A 12,294-nucleotide genomic window follows, 5' to 3' on the forward strand; every position below is an offset into this window, starting at 1 on the left:
CAATGCCAAGCAACCAGAGCTTCCAGGGACTAAGCCACTACCTAAAGACTATACATGGACTGACCCTGGACTCTGACCTCATAGGTAGCAATGAATATCCTAGTAAGAGCACCAGTGGAAGGGGAAGCCCTGGGTCCTGCTAAGACTGAACCCCCAGTGAACTAGACTGTTGGGGGGAGGGCGGCAATGGGGGGAGGGTTGGGAGGGGAACACCCATAAGGAAGGGGAGGGGGGAGGGGATTTGTGCCCGGAAACCAGGAAAGGGAATAACACTCAAAATGTATATAAGAAATACTCAAGTTAATAAATAAAAAAAAGAAGAAGAAGTCTGGTGTAATTCTGATAGACCTGCCTTTATATGTTACTTGGCCTTTTCCCTTGCAGCTTTTAATATTCTTTCTTTGCTCTGTACATTTAGTGTTTTGATTATGATGTAGCAGGAGAATTTTCTTTTCTGGTCCAATCTATTTGTGTTCTCTAGGTTTCCTGCACATTTATGGCCATCTCTTTCTTTAGGTTAGGAAATTTTTCTTCTATGATTTTGTTGAAGATATTTTCTGGGCCTTTAATCTGGGACTCTTCTTCTGCTATTCCCATAATTCTGGGGTTTGGTTTTTTCATGGCATCCAATTTCCTGAATGCTTTGTGTTAGAAACTTTTTAGATTTATCATTTTCCTGGATGGATGCATCAATTTTTCTATGGTATCTTCTATGCCTGAGATTCTATCTTCTATCTCTTGAATTCTGTTGGTGATGCTTGTGTCTTTATTTCCTGTTCTCTTTCGTAGGTTTTCCATCTCCAGGATTGCCTTCGTTTGTGTTTTCTTAATTGCTTCTATTTCCATTTTCAGGTCTTAAACAGTTTTATTCATTTCCTTCACTTGTTTAATTGTATTTTCTCTTATATATCTTTTAAGGGATTTATTTATTTCCTCTTTAAAGGCCTCTATCAATCATCTTCATTTGATGAGATTTAAAGTCATTATCTTCATTCATTTTAGGATATCCAGGGCTTGCTGTAGTAGGACAGCTGGGTTCTGATGGTGCCATATTGCCCTGGCTTTGGTTGATTGTGAGTTTGTGGTGATGTTTAGCCATCTGGTTGTCTCTGGTGTTGGCTGCCCTGATAGTCTCTGGTGGTATCAGGCCTCTGGGACAGCATGTAGTGCTGGTAGTCCCTAATGGCAGAAGGTCTCTGGCTGTCTTGGGTGGCAGCAGCCTCCAGGGAAGCGGGCTGAGTTGTGACTTGGGGAGTGGGGTGCAGATCCAGGCTTACAGGCAGAGGTGTGGTTAGAAGATGGGAGGGCAGAGGGTTATAAGGCAGACTTCTCAGCTGCTGGGCTTGTCGGGGTCGCAGCAGGCAGGGTATCTTACGTGGTTATCCTGGGTGGCAGCAGGCTGAGCTCTGGCCTGGGAGTGAAGTGCAGATCTGAGATTCCCCCTGTAATTCCCACTCCTGATGATCCTCCTATATTTCCAAAACACTGCATCTTCAATTTCATATTCTTTTTTAGTTGGTTAACACATGAGTTTAATTAGGGTCTCTACAGATCCTTGGTGTCCAATGAGGTCTCATGAGACCCTTCCCCTGACAACTATTAACTGTCTGCAGATCCTCAGATTTCACTCTCTGAGGCCTCATAAACAAGGTGGCAAAGGCTTAATCACATTCAGGAAATCATAACTTCTTAGAGTTCTAGAGGGTGCTGACTCTGTCCTGCTTAGAGCCTTTCATCCATGTGACTGCACATTTCCCCCAACTCTTACATATTTTCTTCTCCCTCATCCATAATGTTCCTCAACTCATAAAAGGGGGAAATGATGTCCCAGTCAGGAATGAGCATTCAACAGTCCCTATTCTCAATGCTCTCACCAGTTATCGTTACAGTGTTTGTTGCCCAATGCAAAAAAAGAAGTTTCTCCCACCAAGACAAAAGACAAACTGTGACCTGTGGGCATAAGTATAAATGCTTACATTGATGAATTCCCTGGATATCATTTTATATTTCAGCAATGGACTTCCCCTTTATGTACCAATTTCTAATTATTTTTATAAAGTTATTTACTTATTTAATGTGTGGGACAGTGAAAGGCACCCTGGTTTCTGGTTGAGGAGGTTTGAACCCCAGAGACCCTGAAGGGACCGTAGGCATTTTGCCTGACTCCCAGGAAACCAGGCCAATCACTGGCCCACAGCCCTCCATAGATTTGTGGCCATCAGTCACCTCAAGCCCCTCCACAGGTAGAGGATGTGACCACTGGTCACATAGGCTCAAGACAGATCTCCATTATAATGAGGTACCTACAGGCCTGGAGGGCTTAGCCAATAAGCTTTCCTTCCCAGACACTCCTCCCTGCAAAAGGTATTTAATCTCAGGCCCACCCTGAGAAGTGGGGTGTGGTTTTACTCATCCACTTTCCGCCATGACAAGAAGTGACTTAAAACCACGGACCATCTTTTATTACCTTGGGGAGCCACAGAGAAGCTCTTCCCCTATAGAGCTACCATCTAACCTTCAGAAGAAGGCCTCCCTGTGCTCCCAGCAGTGGCTGGCACTAAGCTTGCAGCCCTCCATCAAGCCAAGGACTATACCCACCCCTCCATCCCCACAGGACCAGCCAGAGTTCACCCCTTTCACCCTCAGCCCTGGGCTCGCTCCAGCCCTGCGGGCCCCCACTCCATTCTCATCTCTTCTGCAGTATCCCTGCGGTGCCTGGATACCCAAGAGCCTGAGAACCCAATGGCCCAGGCCTCCTTGCAGGCCCAAGGACATCACCCTAAGCCAGCTCCTGCTGTGTCCCACACCACAAACCATGCTTCACCACCCCCGGAGCAGTGTCCCACAGCATCCCACAGCCCAACACCCACCCGGAGGCGGCATGGGGTAAGCACAGTCAACTTCCCGCATCCTACCTATGGCAGAGCGGACGCAGGACCCCATTAATCCTACAGGTATATGTCTTAGTGAGGGTTTTACTACTGTGAACAGACACCATGACCAAGGCAACTCTTATAAATGATAACATTTAATTGGAGCTTCAGAGGTCAGAGGTTCAGTCCATAATCATCAAGGCAGGAGCATGGCAGCATCCAGGCAGGCATGGTGCAGGAGGAGCTGAGAGTTCTACCTCTTCATCTGAAGGCTGCTTGCAGAATACTGGCTTCCAGGCAGCTAGGATGAGGGTCTTAAAGCCCACACTCACACTGACACACCTACTCCAACAGGGCCACACCTCCTAACAGTGCCACTCCCAGGGACAAGCATATACAAACCACCACAGTATATAAGCCTGCATGAGAGTATATAAGCATCATAAATGATTAGAAGGTTTCCCAATCAGAATGTATTCTTCTGTAGCCCTGTCCTTGTGTACCTTCTTATCAAAAGTGGGATGGGACATATTCACTGATATCTAGTGAAAAGAGCTCAGGGATGCTTCTAAATCTCTATTGTACAGAAAAGCACTCACAAAAAGCAACACCCAGCCTATTCCGGCCAGGGTTCCGAGCTTCAGAAATACAGCATTACCGTAAGAGGCATGCAGACATGCTCCTCAAAAAATCCAAACATGGAGGAACAGTGTGATGTGAGCAGAGGTCATTTCAATTTCACACCAATTTCACCTTTCACCAAACCCTATAATAGCTTCGTCTTTTTTGTTGTAGTCTGACACACTCCATGGTACTCCTGTGTAGGCTCCCTCAGAAAATCTGATATTGTCATACTATGGGTTTGTTCCTAGTCCATTCAGGCTCCTCAAACTGGGCCACATTAATAACATGGACTTAGATTCTCCACTCTAAGAGATATTTATGGGAAAATGGCTCTCCAATGAGAGTGGATGTGAAAGCATCCAGGCTATCCCGGAAAGCCTCTGCAAGGGAGGTGAATGAAGAGCCCAATTTACCACCATCCAAGCCTGCGGTGGCTTGAAAGAGAAGGCACTCAGAGGTTCAGATAGTTGACCCTCAAGTGGTGCTGCTGTCTAGGTAGTTTTAAGAGGTATGGCCTTGCTACAAGAAATATGCCACCGTAGGTCACATTGAGGTTTCAAAACCTTCAAAAACCTTGTGGCCTGAACCTCTCGTAGAAGTAATGTTTTAAAAGGGTGAGTGACAATGGGCACTTACAAGAGCACTCTAGGCCAGCTACTACCCTTGAAGGATGAAGTCCATGCCCGAGATCATTGTCTGTGCCTAGTGGCTGGGACTCTACCAAGTGCCTCAAAGTAAAAGAAAAAATCTAGATGCTAGTGCTCATCTAAATATGAATAACTGATGTATATTCTTGCTGCTCTACCTCAGAAATTCTGATTTTCCCACTTTTTTTTTTTTGAGTAAATCAAGTTGTATTACTCCAGTCCTCTTTTTCCTACTCTTCCCATTTCCTCTGCACAGCCTCCCCGCCCAGGTTCTCCAGTCTGACCGCCTTTCTAAACAGTTTGCTTATTTGGGTAGCTGACACAGCCATGGAGCCACAGCAGGCAGGGATCACAGGACACTCAGGGCAGCTGGGCTCTCAGCGGAGCTGCTGTGGGTGATCGGTGGAGTCTTCAGCTTCCAGGGACAGTTTCGCTGGTCCAAACGATGGCGATGTATCTGAGGACTGAGATGCACGTGTGGTGGTGTTTCTGGAGGCTAAAGCGCAGGTGCCAAGTGGTTCCAAATAGCTGGGTTCAGTTTGTCTCAGGGGCACCTCTGGAGGTTCCGCCTGGTTCTATTCAATCTCTAGAGGGCAGACTCGAGTCCCTGACCTGGCTCTCTGCCTTGTCCAGAGCCTTTCTGTGCTGGTTGTGAGGTGACTGCAGATAAGAACGTGTCCAGCAGGGGGCGCGATGTACCTGGATATTCTCCAGGAACACGGTCTTAGCTGGGAAGAAAAGCTAGACTCCAGGTTCTCAAATATTGTTTTCCTGTGCATTTTCAGGTACTCTTTGCCTTGGAAAACAATACAAAATTAAAGGTTTTTTCTGCTTAAGTAAATTTTATTTAGAGGGAACAATTTGGAGAAATGGGTCTTGCTCTGCTATTTTGCTGGCCCGAAGCTCCTGGGCTCCGGTGATGGTCCTGTCTCAGATTCCCAAGCATGGGAGTGGATACAGAAGCCCACAACAGTGCCAGGCTTCCGACTAGGTTTCACCTATTGCTTTTAGGCAGAAAAACAATTTCCTGAAACCTTTCATTTCCTTCTCTTGTAGTATTAACCGTAGAGATAATGCCTTATCAGGCACATTACACAGCTGCCTTTTTTGAAACATTTTATTTTTTAATATGTGTCTTGCGTCTGCCTGTATGCAGGTGTCTGCACGTGAGTGCATGTGCTCAAAGAGGTCGGCGGTGTAGTTCCCCCAGAGACTGAGTTACAGTCAGTCGTCAGCCATCTTATGTCTCCTGGAAGCTGAACTCTGGTCCTCTGGAAGAGAGAATGATGCCCTCAGCCGTCTCTCCAGGCACACACAGCTTCTTTTTTTTTTAAACCATTTCTCCAGCCTTTATTTTGCATCTAATGTTAATATATTTATATTCTATTTATATATATTTTTTTATTATTAACCTGAGTATTTCTTATATACATTTCGAGTGTTATTCCCTTTCCCGGTTTCCGGGCAAACATCCCCCTAATCCCTCCCCCTCCCCTTCTTTATGGGTGTTCCCCTCCCCATCCTCCCCCCATTGCCGCCCTCCCCCCATAGTCTAGTTCACTGGGGGTTCAGTCTTAGCAGGACCCAGGGCTTCCCCTTCCACTGGTGCTCTTACAAGGATATTCATTGCTACCTATGAGGTCAGAGTCCAGGGTCAGTCCATGTATAGTCTTTAGGTAGTGGCTTAGTCCCTGGAAGCTCTGGTTGCTTGGCATTGTTGTACTTTTGGGGTCTCTAGCCGCTTCAAGATCTTCCAGTTCTTTCTCTGATTCCTTCAACGGGGGTCCTGTTCTCAGTTCAGTGGTTTGCTGCTGGCATTCGCCTCTGTATTTGCTGTATTCTGGCTGTGTCTCTCAGGAGAGATCTACATCCGGCTCCTGTCGGCCTGCACTTCTTTGCTTCATCCATCTTGTCTAATTGGGTGGCTGTATATGTATGGGCCACATGTGGGGCAGGCTCTGAATGGGTGTTCCTTCTGGAACACACAGCTTCTTAAACTGTGGTTTGACTCCTCATATGGAATCTTACAACTGAATATGAGTATCCTTAATCCCGTGAAATCTAATAACCAGGACATCAAGGGATGAGACAGGAGAGAGATAGGTGGCTTGGTGGACTAGGACTTTCCATGCAATGGTGAGGGCTTCAGTTGGAATCCTCACAACCCATATGAACGCTGGATACACAGTGAGAGTGTCTGAAATCCCAGTGCTCCTGTTGGCAGATAGCATGCAGAGACAGCAGAAGATCCAGGACCTCCAGGACCAAGGAGCCTGATATACCTCAGAACAATAAAGACAGGCTGTCTGAAGCACGGTGGTGGGCTTGAGTGATGGCTCCGTGGTTAAGAGCACTGACTGCTCTTCCAGAGGTCCTGAGTTCAATTCCCAGCAACCACATGGTGGCTCACGACCACCTCTAGTGGGGTCTGATGCCCTCTTCTGGTGTGTCTGAAGACAGCTACAGTGTACAATATATGTATAATAATAAATAAATCTTTTTTTAAAATAAAAAGCAAGATTGTGTGGAAAGACTGTCATCTGAGGTTGTCCACTCACCCAGTACACACACAGGAACATGCATGCTTCCCCATTTTCCCCACCTGCTTCCTACCATGAGATCAGGTGAACCCCATCCCCTTCAACATGTCAGGGAATCTAAGCAGGGGGGACAGTCCAATCCGAATTTTTGGAGACATTTATGGCAGAAGGGAACTGAAGCGGGGAATCAGAGAAGCCCCTCTCAAGTCCTGCATTTCTGCATCATCTTTGCATCCTCACGTAATGCAGAGACAGAGTTCTCTGCTGTCTCTTCCCTTCCCACAGGCCCCACGTACGGTTCATCAGATAGGTCCTTGTGAAGCCAGCTGAGTCATGTAGGTTGTGATGGCTCCATCTGTGAGTGACGTGTGAGGTGTGTGTTCCCTGTGATAGCTTCACTGTCCTCCATAATTCGTTCCTGCATCTGTCCCTACATTCTGTACCAGGGCCCTGGGTAAATATTAGAATCAATGTGAAATGTATTCAGAGCCAGGAAGGGTAGGCTTCTCTTATATCCCCAGTAATCTGGAGGCTGCGACACAAATACCACAATTCTGATGCAATCTAGGCTATAAAGTGAGTTCAGTACTAGACTGGGCTACACAGTTGAAACCTGGGTCAGTGAACAAATGGGCATGGAAAATGAAGAAACTGTTCCCAGTGGCCCACGAGCAGCTATGATCCGAACAACTTGGATGTTCAGAAAGGAGGATAAAGTGTTTTTGCCAGCCTGAGTGACTTGGGAAGATTCCATTTGAAAACAACATTAACAACACAAGCTCATATGTGACTAGTATCATTTTGCAAGACAGGGTCTCACTATACAGCTCTGACTGTTATCCTGGAGCTCACTACGTTGACCAGGCTAACCCAAAGATCCGCCTGCCTTTACCTCCCACATGCTGAGATTAAAGGTATGTGCCATTCATTATGCCTGTTGTGACTATTGATTTTGATAGTCTACCTAATTATCTAGAAAAGTCTAGGACATTAGTAAAGGTTACGCTTTAGGTCACTGTGTAAGGGCATTTCCAAAGCTGGTGATGTCATAAGATTTCTAATCTAATGTCTTGAGGCATCCATAAATAAAGTCCTAGAGTATTGCAGGTGATTGGGTAGGAGGCAGAGATTTTTTTCAGCAATTTGCTCTTTAGAATCATGTAGTCGAGGTTGTTTTTTGCCTTGGACTCTTTAGTTCTATAGTCCTTGTTTGACTGCCCTCACCCACTAAAAAGTGAGGAACAGCCTGACCTACATGCTGCTTCCCCATGATGTTCTGCACAGAGCATATTGAACAAGCGTCCATCGACTGAATTCACTGAAACTGTGAGCCCAAAGTCAACTTTCTTCCTTTATTTCTCTCAGGCAGTTTTCCGTGATTTCACCGACTACGCCTTCAGAGCAGCCCAGTGGTGGAGCACTTGCCTGGAATGCAGGAGGTCCTGGATTCCATCCATAGAACCAGACTGGACCACTTACTTCAAAAATGCTAAGATAAGAGGGTTAAAGTAGCTTTTGATCTTCACAGAAAGGTACGTCTGTCCACACTCAATCCCAGACTCCCATGAAAAGAGGAGTGGGATATGTAACATAGCAAAGTCAGTGTCCCATAGCACAGAATTTGAAACTGTCACCTGAGAGGGGTAAAAGAGGAGGCAGTGTTGATCAGATAGTAGGAGAGGTATGTGCTCTGACACCTTTCTAGTGGAACATGGCAGGTGACAGATTATCAAAATGCTAACTTGTGTATATGTGTGTAATTACAGAGAAAAATGTGTTAAAACAAACAAGTAGGATTCATCTCTGGCCAAGAGAAGGACAGTGTGCTTTCATGCAGAGAATAATACAGAACACACGATGCCTAAAACAGGTCCAAGGAAGGCATTCGGTATGTGCCTTACATAATGGAACATTGATACTGATTTTAATTACATGTGCATCCGTGCCTGTGTGGGGTGTGTGTGTGTGTGTGTGTGTGTGTGTTGACAAAAACCACTTTCAGTTATACCATCGGGCATAGCAGTGTCTGATGCCCCCATCCTCTGTCATTAGAAAGGAGCTAATGATCATTCACTTGCATTATGTGGATCAAAGATCTCAGCATATGTAGAAGAGTTGTCTAGTGCCACACGTCTTTCAGGAGAAGGTCATGTCACAGTATAATTGTAAATCCCATTCTACCTCTCGGTTGTTATTGGATTAGTTCTTCACCTAGAGAGGCCTGGACTTGTGCAGGGTCCACGCCACGTATCTAGGTTACAGCATGCAAGAGGAAAGACAGTGCTTTCCTCCCACCCGATGCCTTCCCCTTGTCCTTGTCCTTCCCAAAGATGTCTGCTTCCCATGAGTGAGCAGGTGTTTCTGAACACGTGCTGAGCTCATGCACCTGGCTCTCATCTGGAGGAATTTCCTTCCCATCTTGTCTTCTTCAGCGTCTTTTTAACACTGAAGCACTGTTCAGGGTATCAGAAACCTTTCTGTGTCATATCATATTACAAATAACACTCCTTTATTTTTTCTAAAGGTAATTATAATAAATTATTATATAAAACATATTTTATTATGACATTTTATAGAAATATAATGGTTTTTTTTTCTTTTCTCTTTTTTTTCGGAGCTGGGGACCGAACCTAGGGCCTTGCGCTTGCTAGGCAAGCGCTCTACCACTGAGCTAAATCCCCAACCCCAATATAATGTATTTTTATCACATGTATATACATTACAATTAATTTGATCATGTATAGATCCCAATTACCATCTTTTTTTTTTTTAGTTTTATATCTTTGTGTTTTGACATAGGACAGCTCTGGCTGTCCTGGAACCCACTTTGTAGACCAGGCTGGCCCTGAACTCATAGAGATCCACCTGTCTCTGCCTCCCAAGTGCTGGGATTAAAAGCGTGCACCAGCACACCTGGCTCCAATTTCTCTCTCTTGGTTCCCACTAATGCTGATGTCCTTTCTCATCACCGCTAGTCCATCTTCTATTACAGGCTGATTTGTATTGGAGGGATCCGATGAATTAAAATGGGGTTGCTTCCAGTAGTGTGGAGCCGTATTGGCTTTACCTGCTCACTGAAACTTCATATCCTCTGGGAGGGGCAGAATCCGGTAAGCCCATACCCCCATGACAGGATGTTGAAAAAATTCTCTATGTGTAGGTTGAAAGGCAAACATTTCCAGATAAGGCTCTCGAATTTTCTTCATGTGTTCATCACAGCTGAAAAAGGACTTCATTATTTGCACATAAATTAAAAGGAAGCCAGCAAGTTAAAGGGAAAGAAATGTCCTGAGTAAACCACGTTTCCAAGGCTACAATGTTTGCCTTTATAGTCTTAATAGACTGTCATTTGTGCAAGCAGAAAAGATGTAATTAAGAGTGTGGAGCAAAGAAAATTAGGCGAAGAAAAGCACTGGAGGAACCCACAGGCTTTGGGAAAGGCAGGTACTCTGTGAAGTATAAGGCCGCACACACAGGCTCGTGGTGCACTACGTGGACAGTAAGAAAAGCGTGGATACAGTGACGGAGACGGCACTGCATACACCATGACGGTGTGTGCAGATGAGCGCAGCAGGGAGAAAGAAAGGAGACATAGTGATCTAGGTATCAAAGAACCTCGTGCCAGAGGTGGTGAGAACAAGATGCAGGTGAGAACACTTCAGGTGGGATTGGACAAGGTGGCACAGGTACCAAGTCTGCTTGCAACAAGAGGAGTTGCTGGTCACTAATCCTGAACTATATCATTCATTCATTCAGCTTCCCTAGTTACGCCTGAGGAAGCAGAAGATGGTGTCACGTTCCCTATGGCTGGAGTTACAGGTGTTAGTGAACACTCCACTCTGGGTGCTGGGAACTGAACTCAAGTCCTCCGGGAAAAAGAAAAACAGCAAGGGCCATTAAGTACTGAGATATCTCTCCAGACCCCTCTTTTTTTCCCTGCTGTTTCTTATTTGACTTTTGGTTCTGAGACTGTGTCTCTTTCTATATTGTGGAAAGCTCTAGGTGCCATGATCATATAGAGACCTAAGATTATACACATGCCTCAATATACTCAGATGTAGACTGTTTAAATGGTGTGATCATGATATCAAGCCCTTTCCCCTATGATCCATTGTTTACATTCAATCTTCAATTGAACCTTCAGTACCCTCTAAGTCAGAGAGATCCCTTAACCCTCTAAACCTGGCTGGAATCTGGAACAGTGGAAGCTCCAATTTCACCAATAATCGGTTACCTCTGAGGGGTTCTCTAGGCTGAGACTGTGAAGCATGCAGTTAAGCGTAGAGAACATCCTGAAGGAAATCACAGAGGCAGGGAGGATTCGGCAGAGAAAAAGGCCTGATATTTCCAGTCAGGGGAGTGGACCATTCACAGAGCAGAGACCTCCTGATCTATCCTGCTTGGGGGATGGGTGTTAAAATGCAAGCAAGCATCAGGAGGTTCTGTAGGAAAATCCCCACAGCAGACATCACCTGAACCATTGAAGACACAGACATATTTCCATGGTCTAGGCTACTGATTAGAAAACCAGTGAAGCTGCTGCTCAAGCCAATAATTTCTTCCCTTTGTGCTGATCTGCATTACTATTACTCTAACCATAAAGATACACTGCCTGAGAGAACATATGCCTGGTAGTGTAAATCAGATTAGGACCACATTGCTGGGGAGCTTATAGGCCCCAGGAATGAACCCAAGATGATTATTTTGATAAAAAGACATCGTATGGAGCTGCCCTCTAAACTGGTATCTTTGCATCCATAGTTTAGTATAGCTCTGACGGCTCATCAGGGAAGTTTCTTTGTGCGATGGATGGTGGTTGATACAGAAACACACAACTGGCCATGGCGCAGAACAGGTACATGTTATACATATACACGTGCATACACATATTATGGCACATGGACTCAAGGCTCAGGGCCTACTGCAGAAGAGGGGATAGAAAGCTTGTAGGAGACAGAAGAAGGACAAGGAGGATCAGAGGAAAACAATGTCCTATAGATGAGACAGGACTGCTGCACCTTTGAACTCATAGCAGAAGAATTGGCAGGCACAAGACCTGCACAAAATGATGCCAGTCCCCATTAGAGCATAGAGGAGCAGGTGACTCACAAGCCCCCACGGCTCACTTAAGAGCTTCTGACAGGTTATGGCTTTGCAGGGAGGAAGAGTTGTTTTTTTTTTTTTTTCAAGAGCGTAGCCTCTGACAGACTGACTACAATCCAGTGAATGGTCCTCTATTCATGAGGTATATGGCAGCACAAGTTAGACCTGATTGGTCATTCAGAACAATAGAAGACAAAGTTGGGGAGTAGATTTCAGAAGAGTTAGGAAGAAAGGTGTGCATAATCCAAATAAATGCTATGGAATTCATAAGGAATTATGTAAAATAGTAAAGGCAAAGATAGGAAGCTGAAGTGTGGGAGAAATAGTCTTCCCCACAAAAGAGTGCACCAATTTGTATCCAATGCCCAATGGTCAGCCCTGAAAACACACATACAAGCATGCTCCTGGCAGGTCACGCACTTCAGGCATCCACCCAGGAACTTTTTGGATCTGGGAATGGCTGGGCAGTTCTAATCCTCCACGCAGCTGTCATAGATTTCCCTCCAA

This window comes from Rattus norvegicus, chromosome X, assembly GCF_036323735.1.
Source record: "Rattus norvegicus strain BN/NHsdMcwi chromosome X, GRCr8, whole genome shotgun sequence".
Lineage (NCBI taxonomy): Eukaryota > Metazoa > Chordata > Mammalia > Rodentia > Muridae > Rattus > Rattus norvegicus.